General features: G+C 35.2%; 1 protein-coding gene across 2 annotated transcripts in view; it reads right to left on the bottom strand.

The window, feature by feature from the left end:
- The window catches only part of LOC139996463 (proton-coupled amino acid transporter 2), a 49,844-nt gene extending 37,202 nt beyond the window's left edge, over nt 1–12,642 (bottom strand). The window contains exon 1 of one of the 2 annotated variants that reach the window (XM_072020839.1): nt 12,456–12,642. The gene's annotated coding sequence lies outside the window, so the exon portion shown is untranslated. The remainder of the gene's footprint in view (nt 1–12,455) is intronic. The other variant, XM_072020846.1, reaches the window with a different exon arrangement.
- Between the last annotated feature and the right edge of the window lie 772 nt (nt 12,643–13,414).

Here is a 13,414-nt window from a genome sequence, read left to right on the forward strand (position 1 = left end):
AGCTTTTTATCCCTTGACAAACGTATCGTCAAGCGAGGGTAAGAAAAGCGATAATTAATCTACAAAATTAACTGTATATGTTACGCCGTTAGAAGCGACCAACAAGTCAACCCTTATTACCTGACTGTCAACGGCCCTCATACCGTTATTCTGACGTTCTACAGACCCAAGAACCCACCATATACTCTAACAATAGTTTAATGTCTAACGTATATAGATGGGTCAATCGGTCTGCACTAAAATTACGGGACGTAGAGTACTTTAAAGTAAAGTATTCATTATAGTACTATAAAGTAAGTATATAAAGTAGAGTAAAGTACTTTACGTTTACAGCGGGCTATTCACCACTACCTGGAATTTATTACGTGCTGGTAACAATCACGGATAAAACAGATATCTGCCATACGGAAAGAGCGGATGTGTATACAAAGGAAAAAGGGACTTCATCCCAAAAAACAATATCACCCACTACCTAAGACGGTAGAAAGTCTCTCACTCCTGAGATGGCGAAAGAACGAACTGTGCGTCGAGTCTAGGCCAGTCTGTGCCACACATCTCCCGGGTTCCTTTGGCTCTTCAAGCCCTCGCGACAGTCAAGTCAACTGTTCGTACGACAATCGGGCATCATAGCAACTCTATGTTCCGTCTAAGTAAGTAATCAAATTCACAGACTTCGCTTGTATATGAGAGTGTGTATCCGTGCAAAATAGAAATATATATATTAATAAAACTGTAGACTACAGTTTTATTCCAACTGAACTACCCCTATTATCCCAAAAGAAATACGGGGATCGACCTGCTCGTGGTGTCGATTGATACAATCGTAACGGGAATTTACGACTCCCGTTGACGCGCCTCCTCGCGAACGCGTCTCCCCGCGACTGGCCGAATTTACAGTATAAAAAATGCAAAATTCGTATACATTTCTTGTTTACACGCTAGAACAACCGACCTGTAGGTATTTTGTATATAAATATACCGTACGCAGACAATTATCCGTATAAACAATTATATATTTAAACATTATCTTCGTCAGAAATATCGTTTTCGTAGTAATTATACGAAATTAGAGGCTCGTCCACTTTTACGGATTTAATAATTTTAATTTTCCTAACAGAAACGATACAAAAATATCAGAGAATCACGTTCGACTCGCGGATAATTTTTTAATCCTTTTTCTACAGCTACATGTTTCTATAAGGATACTGTAATGATCAACAAAAAAAAAAAAAAAAAAAGGAAAAAGAAAAGAATACTAGAAATAGCAAAGTTGAAAGAGAAAGAAGCGACGAGTTTATTTTAAATTCACCTTCGCTGTCATAATCCATTGCGCGGTACAAATACAAAATGTTGCTTTCGAACAATTCGTGCCGTATATGTCTGAAATGCGAGTATAAATGGCCCCCGACCTACAAAAATAACTAACGTCAGGTACGCATTTGTTGCATCGAAGTTCGCGGTCGCGAAGATACGCGCGGACAGGTTCGATAACGTGGCGCCCCGTCGAACTCGAGAAATTCGCGTATGCACCGTGTTACCGCATGCAACCAGGAAGAAACACATCGTTCGAGCCAGAACATCGTCTCTGGCTAGAATTAGCCTTCCTATTGGCCCGACTTTGATCCGTTCTTGCTCTTGATACACTCCCAATAAGTGTTTTTAATTAACATTTCGTTGGGTGCTGAAACGATCCGAATTACATTATATTTAACTCTGTATTGCATACAATTTCTACATTTTCTATTATTAACTGGTTAAAATTAAGTCAGCTAGTTAACTTTCATCGACTTTGAATTTGTAATTACGATTATTTTAATTACGGTTATTTTAATTACGGAATTATCAACAGACAAGCTTCTTTCTCTGAACGTCGAACGAGTAAACGAGCTTTTCTTTTTTGATCGTTCGATGGAGGTTTAGCGGCGTAGTCTCTGTGAATATTCAATCTCATATGGTTATCTTCCGCTAGAAATTTTCTACTACGTTCGTTGCTATTTTATTCTGATAAATTGTATTTTGTAGGAATCGGTAGAACTCTTAAGTTATTAGAGAGCTAATCAGTTTTTTTGTTTTTATAAATTTTCGGTATAAATCTACCTGTTGTTACGTTAACTACATTTCGAGTATTTCGAACGTTTCTTCCAACAGAATGCAAGGGAATTTTAGAGCCGAGAATAACGCGTCGTGTACTCATTTAGAAAATCGTGTTATTTTCGGATCAAAAGCAGCGCTGCGTATACGAGATACGTCGTTTATGAAACATATAATATTGTTAGTATGTTTACACTGATCAGTGACGAGCACGAGTATGCATAACATTCGGCAATTTAGATCGTACGACGCGTTTTAAAATCCTTCGGCAGATAACGAACGAGAAATGGAACGATAACGTTTGCAACATTTCAACAACGAAAACCACATTCGACCATCTCGTATCGAAAATATTTTAATCAACGTTGTACGATAAGTTTCATCCAAGAGGGATCCAGACACTTTGTTGTCAGACGTAACGAAGAATATTTAATAATCAAAACGTAAATAGATCTTAAGAGATACCAAAGAAAATAAACGAAGCGAATGAACCGAAAGGAATGAAATAATTCATACAACTGAAAGAAATTCAACAAATCTGATTATATATAAATCGGATGCTGATATATTCGACAAATTGCGTTGCGGATATGTCTCAACGCGATACGTAGCAAGAAAAATATACTTTCGCGTATATCCCGCTGTCTGCCGCTGAAAAAATCTGGCAAGCTTGATTCGCAGAATCGTTAATCGCTGATAATAACAAGTTCTTTCTATTCGCAGACATCCATAATTATCTGTGATAATCCGAATATCTGTGATCGCGAATCTTACTATTTATCAGAGACTGATCTACCACAACTATGCGTGTATGTATCGTATCGTCAAAATATTAAAAGAATAATTAATTTCAGAGGTTCCTTAATATTAACGTTAATCGGTTGTATTTGATAAAATCTAACGATAAGTATAACAGAACAAGAACTACCGATAATCCTAGATTATGGAAATATACCGATCAGAAACGCTTGAAACCTTACTACTCTGTCGAATGTGAATTTAAAGAAAAAGATATCTAGAATCTAAAAGATAATTGTCAAGGTACGTGTAAAAAGTAATTTCAAAATGTGTAATTAAATCCTACTGTTTATTAGAGATTGATCTACCACAACCACGCATGTATGTATCGTATCGTCAAAATATTAAAAGAATAATTAATTTCAGAGGTTCCTTGATATTAAGGTTAATCGGTTGTATTTGATAAAATCTAACGATAAGTATAACAAGACAAGAACTACCGATAATCCTAGATTATGGAAATATACCGATCAGAAACGCTTGAAACCTTACTACTCTGTCGAATGTGAATTTAAAGAAAAAGATATCTAGAATCTAAAAGATAATTGTCAAGGTACGTGTAAAAAGTAATTTCAAAATGTGTAATTAAATCCTACTGTTTATTAGAGATTGATCTACCACAACCACGCATGTATGTATCGTATCGTCTAAAATATTAAAAGAATAATTAATTTCAAAAATTCTTTAACATTAACTTTAGTCGCGTGTATTTGATAAAATCTAACGATAAGTATAACAGAACAAGAACTACCGATAATCCTAGATTATGAAAATATATCGATCAGAAACGCTTGAAACGTTCAACTTTACTACTCTGTCGAATGTAAATATAATAAAAAAAGAAATCTGAAAGATTAGTACGGCGAGCAGCTTAACAAATGTCGATAGCAAATTCAGATATTAAATTTATCGTTATACGATGAAATTTGAATCGAATAAGATAGAGATCGAAAGGGAAATTTTTAAGATACTTTGGAATCATAACGTTGAAATAAACAAAATTTTTATGTAATCAGTCAGATGCTAATCTCGTGGAATCGGAAGCATTTTCTTTTAGGCAGCAACGTTATTGCCATCGATGGTAACATGAAACATCTGTATTGAATCATCGAAGTCTGAGATATATTGAGAACCTTAACAAAAACGAATGAGACAATTTTAACATCGTTAAAATATTGAAATTCGTCTATTAATTACATCTCGTAATTACGTTTAAAGTCAACGACAATGAAACGAACTTTTTTTTATCTTCTACGTATCATCGTTAAATCTAAGTTCAATTAAAGAGCAAGGAAATTTATTAATCACGTTCGATCGTCGTATTTAAATCCGACGAAAGTGAAATTTATTTGTCGTTCTTGATTCTTTAATTACGAACTTGTTAAATCGAATCATTAAATCTAAATACAACGAAAGGCGAATATCTGGAAATACCTGAAAAAAAAAAAAAAAAATAATAACGAACTAAATTCGGATCTTGTCGATAAGAACAAGTTGCTTTTCCCCTTCAAAGTAACGTAACGCACTTTCCATCATCGACGCCGAACACTCGGAGAACGAACGTAGTATCTCAAGTTCTTTGAAAGGAAACAGGAAAGCAGCGAGAAACACTGGTTCACCGCGTTTCAACATTGACCGACCCAGTTACTCGACATAGCTACTCCATTAAAACACGCTTTCCAACCAATACAAAATCGTCATTTTCACTGATTCCCCCATATACGTCTTTATCGGCGACGAACCGATCCGATTACATCACTGCCTGGTCGAATCGACTCTGATGGGAACTCGAGCACGAAGATCAGAGGAAATTTCCTTTGCCGTGCCAACAAGGATAGGAAAACGAACAAACAACAACATATAGCGGAAACTGTGCTACGAAATAACAAACAAATCAAGGAAACTTTAGTTTCGTGAACGTAATTGGAAAAATTGTTGGGCCGATGTTTGATTTAGTTTAATGAAAGTTTAGTCCACGTTGTCAACCTATTTTTAACGTTATAGTTAAAATATACGCGAAACTTTAGTTTCGCGAATGTAGTTGAACAAACCGATGGGTGTTCGATAAGTCTGAAGGTTCCCTCGATGGTATAAATCATCTTTACTATCATAGTTAAACATAGAATTTTCTATATCGATTTCGATGCAAATATTTCGCTTTACGTTTGACGTTTTGTATTTTAAAATAAATTTATGTTCAACGACCTTGTCAAGAACGTCGAATCGCAAAACGAGCAAGCTTCGAGATATCGTTTATGATATTCAAGTACCTTGAGAATTAAGAGAATACAATTTTTTCAACGTAGCTGGTAATAAGTAGTTTTGTAACTCGAGTACTCTATTGATAAATATCAATTAGATTATCGATATTTTAAACAGGAAATTATGGTAAATTTCAGTTTCAGCAACTTAGGAAATAACTGTCGAATAAATATTCGCGATTGCATTTGACAGTGCCACTTACGTTTTTCAAAATACTTATACGATATAAGAGTTGTTGTCTTTTTCAAGTGTGAATTAAATGCTCGAAGTACTTCCAGTCAGATACAAATCTACGAGTATGTGTAATACGTATATTCGATATTATCTACGGTTATAGGTAACACATTTAAGTAATAAATATAAGTGTAATAAGCAGTGAACATATACTTGATAAGTACTATACTTATACTATACATACTACTATGCTACACACACATATATATATATATATATATATATATACTATACATATATACTATACATATACTTGATAGTACTATTAACATATTTTACATGACAAAATGTAATTCGAGCAAAATAATTTTCTCGATGATTTTCATCGTTATCGCGTAATGGCCATTAAAAAGTATTACAACAACACTGTCCTCTGACTCGACGCTGAAGCAAAATGAGAACGAAAAGTAAAAGTATTAAAAATTCAAGACTATCGTTACTAATCCGCGATTAAATATTCTAATGAAGCTTTTCAACGTTCCCTTAGTACTCTTAAAGTTTCCATTTCTTTCAATTACCAAAGAGATACAGAGATTGATCTACCACAACCACGCGTGTATGTATCGTATCGTCTAAAATATTAAAAGAATAATTAATTTCAAAAATTCTTTAACATTAACTTTAACCTTTGGCAAAATTAATGTTAATTTTTATTCGAACCAAAATATCATTATATATATATATATATATATTTATATAACAACATTATATTATATTTCAACGTACAATTTTTATTACAATTATTTCTATACGTAGCACCTCTATGTGTCAGAATATCACATTTAATTATTTATTATCGAACACTGACACATACATAGTTGGGTCATCGTACGGTTTTCGATATTTTCATATGCAAAACGGGATGACACTTTAAAACGAAAGTGTATATCTGGTTGTTTTCACGAACGATTCTCAAGTATATCCCTAATCAAATTACAGATCAAGATCGAAGAATGACTAACTTACTCTCATGATAAAGATCTATTTCTGATAAGTATACCGGGAGTCGATTTGATAAGAGAATTCGTGAAAGATGGTCGTGGCCGTCGAGGAAAATTACAGATTTCTCGATCGAGGTCGACACTGTTCTCGCAGAGTTGTTGTTGAACATCCGTGGACGTTGACCAACGCAATAGTCCCAGCTAATAAGGAACCGATAAGAAATTAGGCTAGCGCTCTGATCTCTTTATTTAATTAACTCGTAGCTCGTTCGTTTCGTCGCGATTATTTCAGCAGACGTTTTATTGAATCCTACGCGTTATCTCGATAGATCAAGCAGAATATCAAACACAGAAGGTGACAGGAAGTCATTATTAAAGAGCCTTGAATCTTTAATACGACGATAAGTAAAAAGAAGAAATTTGTCCACATTGCAGAACGAACCACAAGGACAAATTTTGCGGTTTGTTGAACGCACGACTCGTGAAATACTTGAAACGTTAACTTTGCTGCTTCTTTCGTTTCTTTAGTTTCGTTCGCGCATAGATGAATTTGTTCTTTTGATTATTAGTTTAGAAAATTATGGGACAACGAAGTAGAGACGTTGGTAAGCGACTTTGAATTTTTTCTCAATTTTTCGGTGATCCATGCATGGCGAAAATTGAAAATAAACGAAATAGACCGGAAGATGGTATGATACGACGCGTAGCGTGAAAATGAAATATTACTAAGAGTTAAGGCTGAAACACAAATATTCGTAGCTTTCGACACACCTAATCGTCGATTACCAACCAAATAACGCAGCGAGTTATCAAACCAGTACTATAATACACGATATTGCACGATAAGAATAAAGTTCCAAGTTTTACGAACGCGAACGTTTGTTATTTAATTGAGCAATTTTTCAAATATCCAGATAAGCAGAATATCAATTATACGAAGAAGAGAGGCAACGTGGAAAAACGAGAACGGGAGATAAACTTAATTCCTGAAACGACGGATTGCTGTTCACAGACTTAGAACACGCAGCTTCGATAATAACGCGAATAGCATTGAACATTCGTGTAAATACACAAAACCACAAGTCGCTATCTAAGATTATGGAAAAAATATAATAAAATTCAACGACCTTGTTCAGTTTCGACGAACATATCGATATGACTTTCTTATAAGCAGGATCACTGACTGAAATCCTACGTACTCGTTATTATACTTGTTATCCTTGGACGTGTTTGTATAGGAAACTTGCATTCTTTTCCATCCATTCAAAAAGTATGCAAAGTTGCTGCGAGCTGCGTGAGCGGCGCAATATAAAACACGTTTCTTGCACGTGTCGCGATACATCAGCCAAGATTGCACAAATGTCAAATTAACTATCGATATTTCTCATCAGACGCTTCTTTTGTCGATTAATTTCATAGAACGGGAAAAACAAAAGAGATACGAGAATAATCGAACGAATGCAAATTCTACGTAGTTTCTCTCGCAAGTTAAATGAAACAATCGTAATGTTTCTTGTTCGATTAACGCGATATTAATGCAACAACCGTGCATTAAATTTCGTGTAAATTGTATTTGTTCGTGTTCCTACGACAAATCGAATTAACGTTTCAAGGATGAGATTAAAATACGAAAAAGAAAGAAACTAGATATTAGATGTTATTTTTATTTTTGTTAGGTAACTGATAGTCGATATGGATAATTGCCAAACGTTAACAATGCACAGTGGCTTCGTAACGTGGTAGGATAAACACAAAGTACAACGTGTTAATGATCTTAACGCGCGGAGTTTGCAGGTTATTATGGTGAACAATAGAAATTTGCATATTTCCATCATTATTCGTGGTAGTAATGATCGTGATAATAATCATGATACATCATAGTATCGCTAATAACAGTAGGTATTGATTTATGTACAGGAATTATTTCTAAAGTTAAAAGACATTTCCATAAAAATGTTATATCTAAATGCGATTATCAAAGATACTTCTAGAAATGCTTTTGGTAGAATTAACATTAACTTTTATTCGGATAAAAACACGATCGTATTTTCCTAGATATTTTCATTTGTCAAACGAGTTAATAGAAATCAATTGTAGATTTAAAATGACGAACAATTGGAAAAAGTTTAGCAGATTTAATTTTTGTACACAGACCAGACGAAACTAACTGAGATAAACGGATAGAATTATGAACGCGAACAAGATGGGAGAAAGAAAAGTAAAGATATGTACTTCGTCGAAAATCCGAGTATCTGATGACAGCATTGTTTTCAAATATGTTTGAAAATTCAACAATGCTTGATGCAATTCACACCTTGTTAAGATCATTGTACATAATCCTCGAAAACCGTTATCTGTACAAGATACAACTTGCATTAACGTAGAATCTTGACACGCGGAATCGATATGGTAGAAACGGTACGTTTCGAAATTAAATAACAGTAACAGATATCGCGTTTATCTTAACTGCCGTATAACTGCATCCTTGTCCAGGTAAGGTAGCAACGGTGATAAAAGCTTGAGAAAAAGATAATCGATAATTTTGAATAAAAATATGTACCATCGCGAGTATCGTATAATTCGTATAAGAGAACCTGTCACGAGATCGTCACGGTTATACTGTCAAGAGAGAGAAGCTTCGACTTATCGTCGTCTACCGATAATTTCGCTTCTTTGAATATCGATAGTCGTGGATCGAATATATTGGGTTGGCAACTAAGCGATTGCAGATTTTGTCGATAGGTGGTAATGACAAAATCCGCAATCGCTTGCTGATCCAGAATTCACCTCTGTTATTAGGTTGGTAACAAAGTGATTGCGAATTTTGTCAATAGGTGGTAATAGTTTGTCGATACAACTAAAAGTTGTACGATCGTCGATGCAAGAACGAATGGAAAATTTATTATAAACCGAAATGTGTTAACATACGTTGCTTTTCTCTTAAGATGATTAAATTTGAAAATTCTCTAGACACGCTTCCATTCGGTCGATAGTTATACGGATTTGTGCTTTTACGAACGCATCTAGAGAAACAGAACCTAAACAAAGAATAGTAGAATTGGTTAATCGTAATATCGCGCTTGTTGAATAACGTCATTTTGTTCGTTAGTCGTTGATTAATACAAGCTGATACATAACTTACTTTTACAATCAAAATCGACAAAGTTCGAGACATGTTACTCTTCGAACGAGACGATATAGACTGTAGAGAATCGTAAATGCGGAATGTAAACATAAATTATATTTATGAATGATGGTGGCAGTGATGCAAACAGTCAACATCAACAGAGACTCATAACTTCGCCGACTGTCACTCGACATATTTCACACGACTCGTGTGTGTAGTTTAATCAAGTTAAATGCACGCTTGTGTATTCAAATATGTACAAAAGCATCGAACAAAACCAACTTCGTACGTGGAACAAACATAAAACGACTTGCAAGTGTGCAAAGAAAAGCGCGCCTCCCTCGCTCGTTTAAACACGTTCGTTCGACGATTTTCACAGTCAGTTTTAATTCATCGATGCCATTCGAACCTACGCGTTTCTACGATACTATCGAGACCTTCACAGAATTATAATTAACTGCTCGAACAAATGTATCGCAACTGAAACGAAATTAACCGTGATATTATAAAATATCTTTTTCGATTTTCACTATTTCCCGAAGGTAACAGCTCTTTCGTATTTATACTTATTCGCTACTTTTTTGATACGGAAAGCTGAAAATATTCCATATCCATAATTTCGTGATTTATTAGATACAGTTCTTTCGCGATGTAACTACAGATATAGTTACGATAATTGTATGATAAGACGAATATTTTGTTAAAAATTAAGTTGAAACGTATGGGAAGAGCAATGGAAGATTTTTCCAGAAGAAACCGAACGTGGACGAGAGTTGTTTTTCTTACGAATCCTTCGATTAAAATACTTTGTATCCTCGTGTGACAATTAAATTTATTTTTAAATATTCTTCGTAGATCGATACTATCTGAACGGCAAAGTACAAGCGTTTGATCGTAACGAGCGTGAAATCTACGAGTCAGAGTTAATCTACTCTTCAGCAGGATTACGATCGACACTCGTTCAGGGTTAAAGAACATAGATTTTCAACTGTCGTCAGTGTTCGTCGTACTTTGTAAAACTGCGTCGATTTTTGTCGAATATTCTTGCAAAGAATCGTGCCCCAATTTTTCGAGGTTAAGTTCAAATTCGCATCTTTCTTTAGCTAACGCTCGATCATCTTTCACACCGTGAAACGTGCATCTAAGTTGCGTAAACAATACCGACGAAAAGCGACAATTTATCGGTGCAATCGCGTCGTCCCAATCACTAGTCGATTTATTTAAAACCTTTTCTAAATCAAACCGAGCAACTAGCTCAGCCGACGCTATTCACCTCGACTGATCTCCCTAACGAACGTTGTTCATACGAAAGATAATTCAATCACTCTTTTTAAGATCGATCTGTGCTCCACTAAAATCGATTGAAATATCTGTGCTCTCTATGAAGGACACTGTTATCAATCACGAAAAGGACGTCTTATTTGTTCAAATTAACGCGTTCAATATCGTAAATTCGCGATATTTGAGACTCGTATTTATATATATTAGCTTGTCGCGACGGTTTCTTTCGTTTCACGAGGAAGTAATGGATGCGCAACGTTGTTTGCTTTATGTCGTTTTATCGAATCACGTATGATCCATTTTGTAGAAATGGAACAAAATAATAATACAACGACCTAATATAGACAGTATGGTTAAACTACGCATGTTGCATTTATGAGGAATTTAATTACATTCGTAGGAATATGAATTCGCACAAACCTAACCTAAAACAAATATTGTATCGACAAGTTAGTTATTCGCAGGATTTCAAAAAGTCAAAGAACCGCGTTGGAACATTTTATCGTATTGCGAGTCGTTCGGAAGAATTGCGTTGAAACGTTTTATCGCAGGGATTTAGCAAGCATCGTAAATTTATAGTAAACTTAAGCTTTTTGTAAATAAAGTTTCGATAAACCACGAATATAGAGGAAACGTTAAAAAGGTAAAGCTTAATTTTTCTCTCAACGCACAGAGACGAGTAAAAGCTTCTTAGGAAATCTTATCTGAATCTTAACCATAACGTCGTTATCAAATAAATAACAATAATACCATTTCGCGATTTAAGTCAATTTAAGCCAATTCAAATTACTCTTTAATCACAAAAGAGATCCTGCGATTATACCCAACTTATCCAGTTTTAATACTCTCTATAAAAGAACACCGAATTTCATTTCTTGATGATTCATCTTTGTCTGTTGCTTTTTCATCGGTCGTTTTAAAAAAATCCAGTATAACTACATAAATATGTATATGTAAACTGGCAGTCGTATCAGGACATCTACCGATATTTAATACAAATTCTTCGAATTATTTTATTGCAGATCTCTTACTTTATATTAAAATACAAAGTCATACTGTGCAATCGTTCGCTGCGTTAAAACGTACCATACTAAATAAGGTAAAATTTGTTCGAATAAATTAAGCAGCACTTGCACAATCGAACCGATACCATCGACGAGATTTTGCAGGACATTATCGACAAAAACATCCTTGTATGACGTTAACAACTCGGATAGCAAAACAATCGAAGTTCAACGAGAAATTATAAAATTCGTAGAAGAAATTCTATAACCTACGCTTTGTAAACTTGTCGATTTTCTATTATTGCTTCTTACGTTATTGTACGACGAAGATTTCAGAAGAAAATAATAAACTCATAAAAAAGAAATCTACGATTTACAACCGGAAACATGTACCGATAACTCGATTCACTAATATTGCTACTTGACAAACTATTATTACGCCAGAGTGATTTTACCCTAGTCGAATAAAAGCTACGTTAAATAATATTAAATAACAACAACAACAAAAAAAAGTAGCAATAATATACGATAAATAATATAGGAAAGAAGAAAAATTAAAGCTATACAAACTTACGAAAGATCTATGACCTACTACTCGCAACTTGTCAAATTCGTTGATCTATCAGTTGATCGATTATCGTAGAAGAGAATTTAAATGTCTTGATACTTATAACCGACAGTTTACATACGAAGAAATGACAAAGAAACGGTACTCACTTTCTCGTGGTCAATTCAAAGTATCCAGATGTGAGAATGGGTACTGGTAACCCATAGATGGTGGCGGTTATAGTCCGGTCCGTGAACACGTGCAACGGTCGGCTGCTTCCGCGCGACTGAAACGGAGTCGCTCTACTGAGAACACTCGAACCAACCACCAAAGTCCGCTCGCTACTTGCTAATACTCTTTGCCGCTGCTTGTCTCCCAACCGGTGTCATTCTTGCCTATCATCGTCAGCGAAATGCTCACGGCTGCTGAATTTCGTCCGTGATGGCGCGAACTCTGTCTGTGTATACACTCATACTCTGTATACACACGCTTATCAGCCTGCCCGGGGTCGATGAAGACATTCAACCGCTGAAAAATTTGCTTCCGGAACACCTCGAAGAAGTCAGGGTCAGATTTCTTTCTCGCGTCTACGTGCTTCTGACCCGTAAACATACCCGAATGGTCTGCGTCGATCGAACCAACGTTTCTATACGTTTGTGATATTTTGTCTCGAGCGATTCGAATTTCTTGGAAACATCATGGCGACCGAGGGAATTGGGAAATTGAGAGATCGAGATATCGAGAGATCGAGAGATTAGGACACGTTTGCAAAATTGTTAAATCGAGAAATTAAGAAATTGTTTGTTTTCGTTTAACTTTTCGTTCTCTAAACACTCGCGATATTTTTCAGAAATTTATAATTTACAACGTTCCAAAGGATCTTATCGATTATTGGTTCCGTTGGAATTGATCTTCTCGTAGCGTTTGATTTTCCGCTTCTTCCGTTAACAGTTTCTGTTCTACGTATCGATTTCGAGAAATCGTCGTGCAAGTGCTCTGCGTATCAGTTTAGAGAAATTTTTAATCGAAGATATTCGAAAAGGATTTATCGATTGTTGCCTCCATCGGATCTACCGGAATTGATTTTCTCGGAAATCCGTACTTTAAGATCTGCAAATTAAGAATTCGT

Source organism: Bombus fervidus, chromosome 2 (assembly GCF_041682495.2).
Source record: "Bombus fervidus isolate BK054 chromosome 2, iyBomFerv1, whole genome shotgun sequence".
NCBI classification, from domain to species: domain Eukaryota; kingdom Metazoa; phylum Arthropoda; class Insecta; order Hymenoptera; family Apidae; genus Bombus; species Bombus fervidus.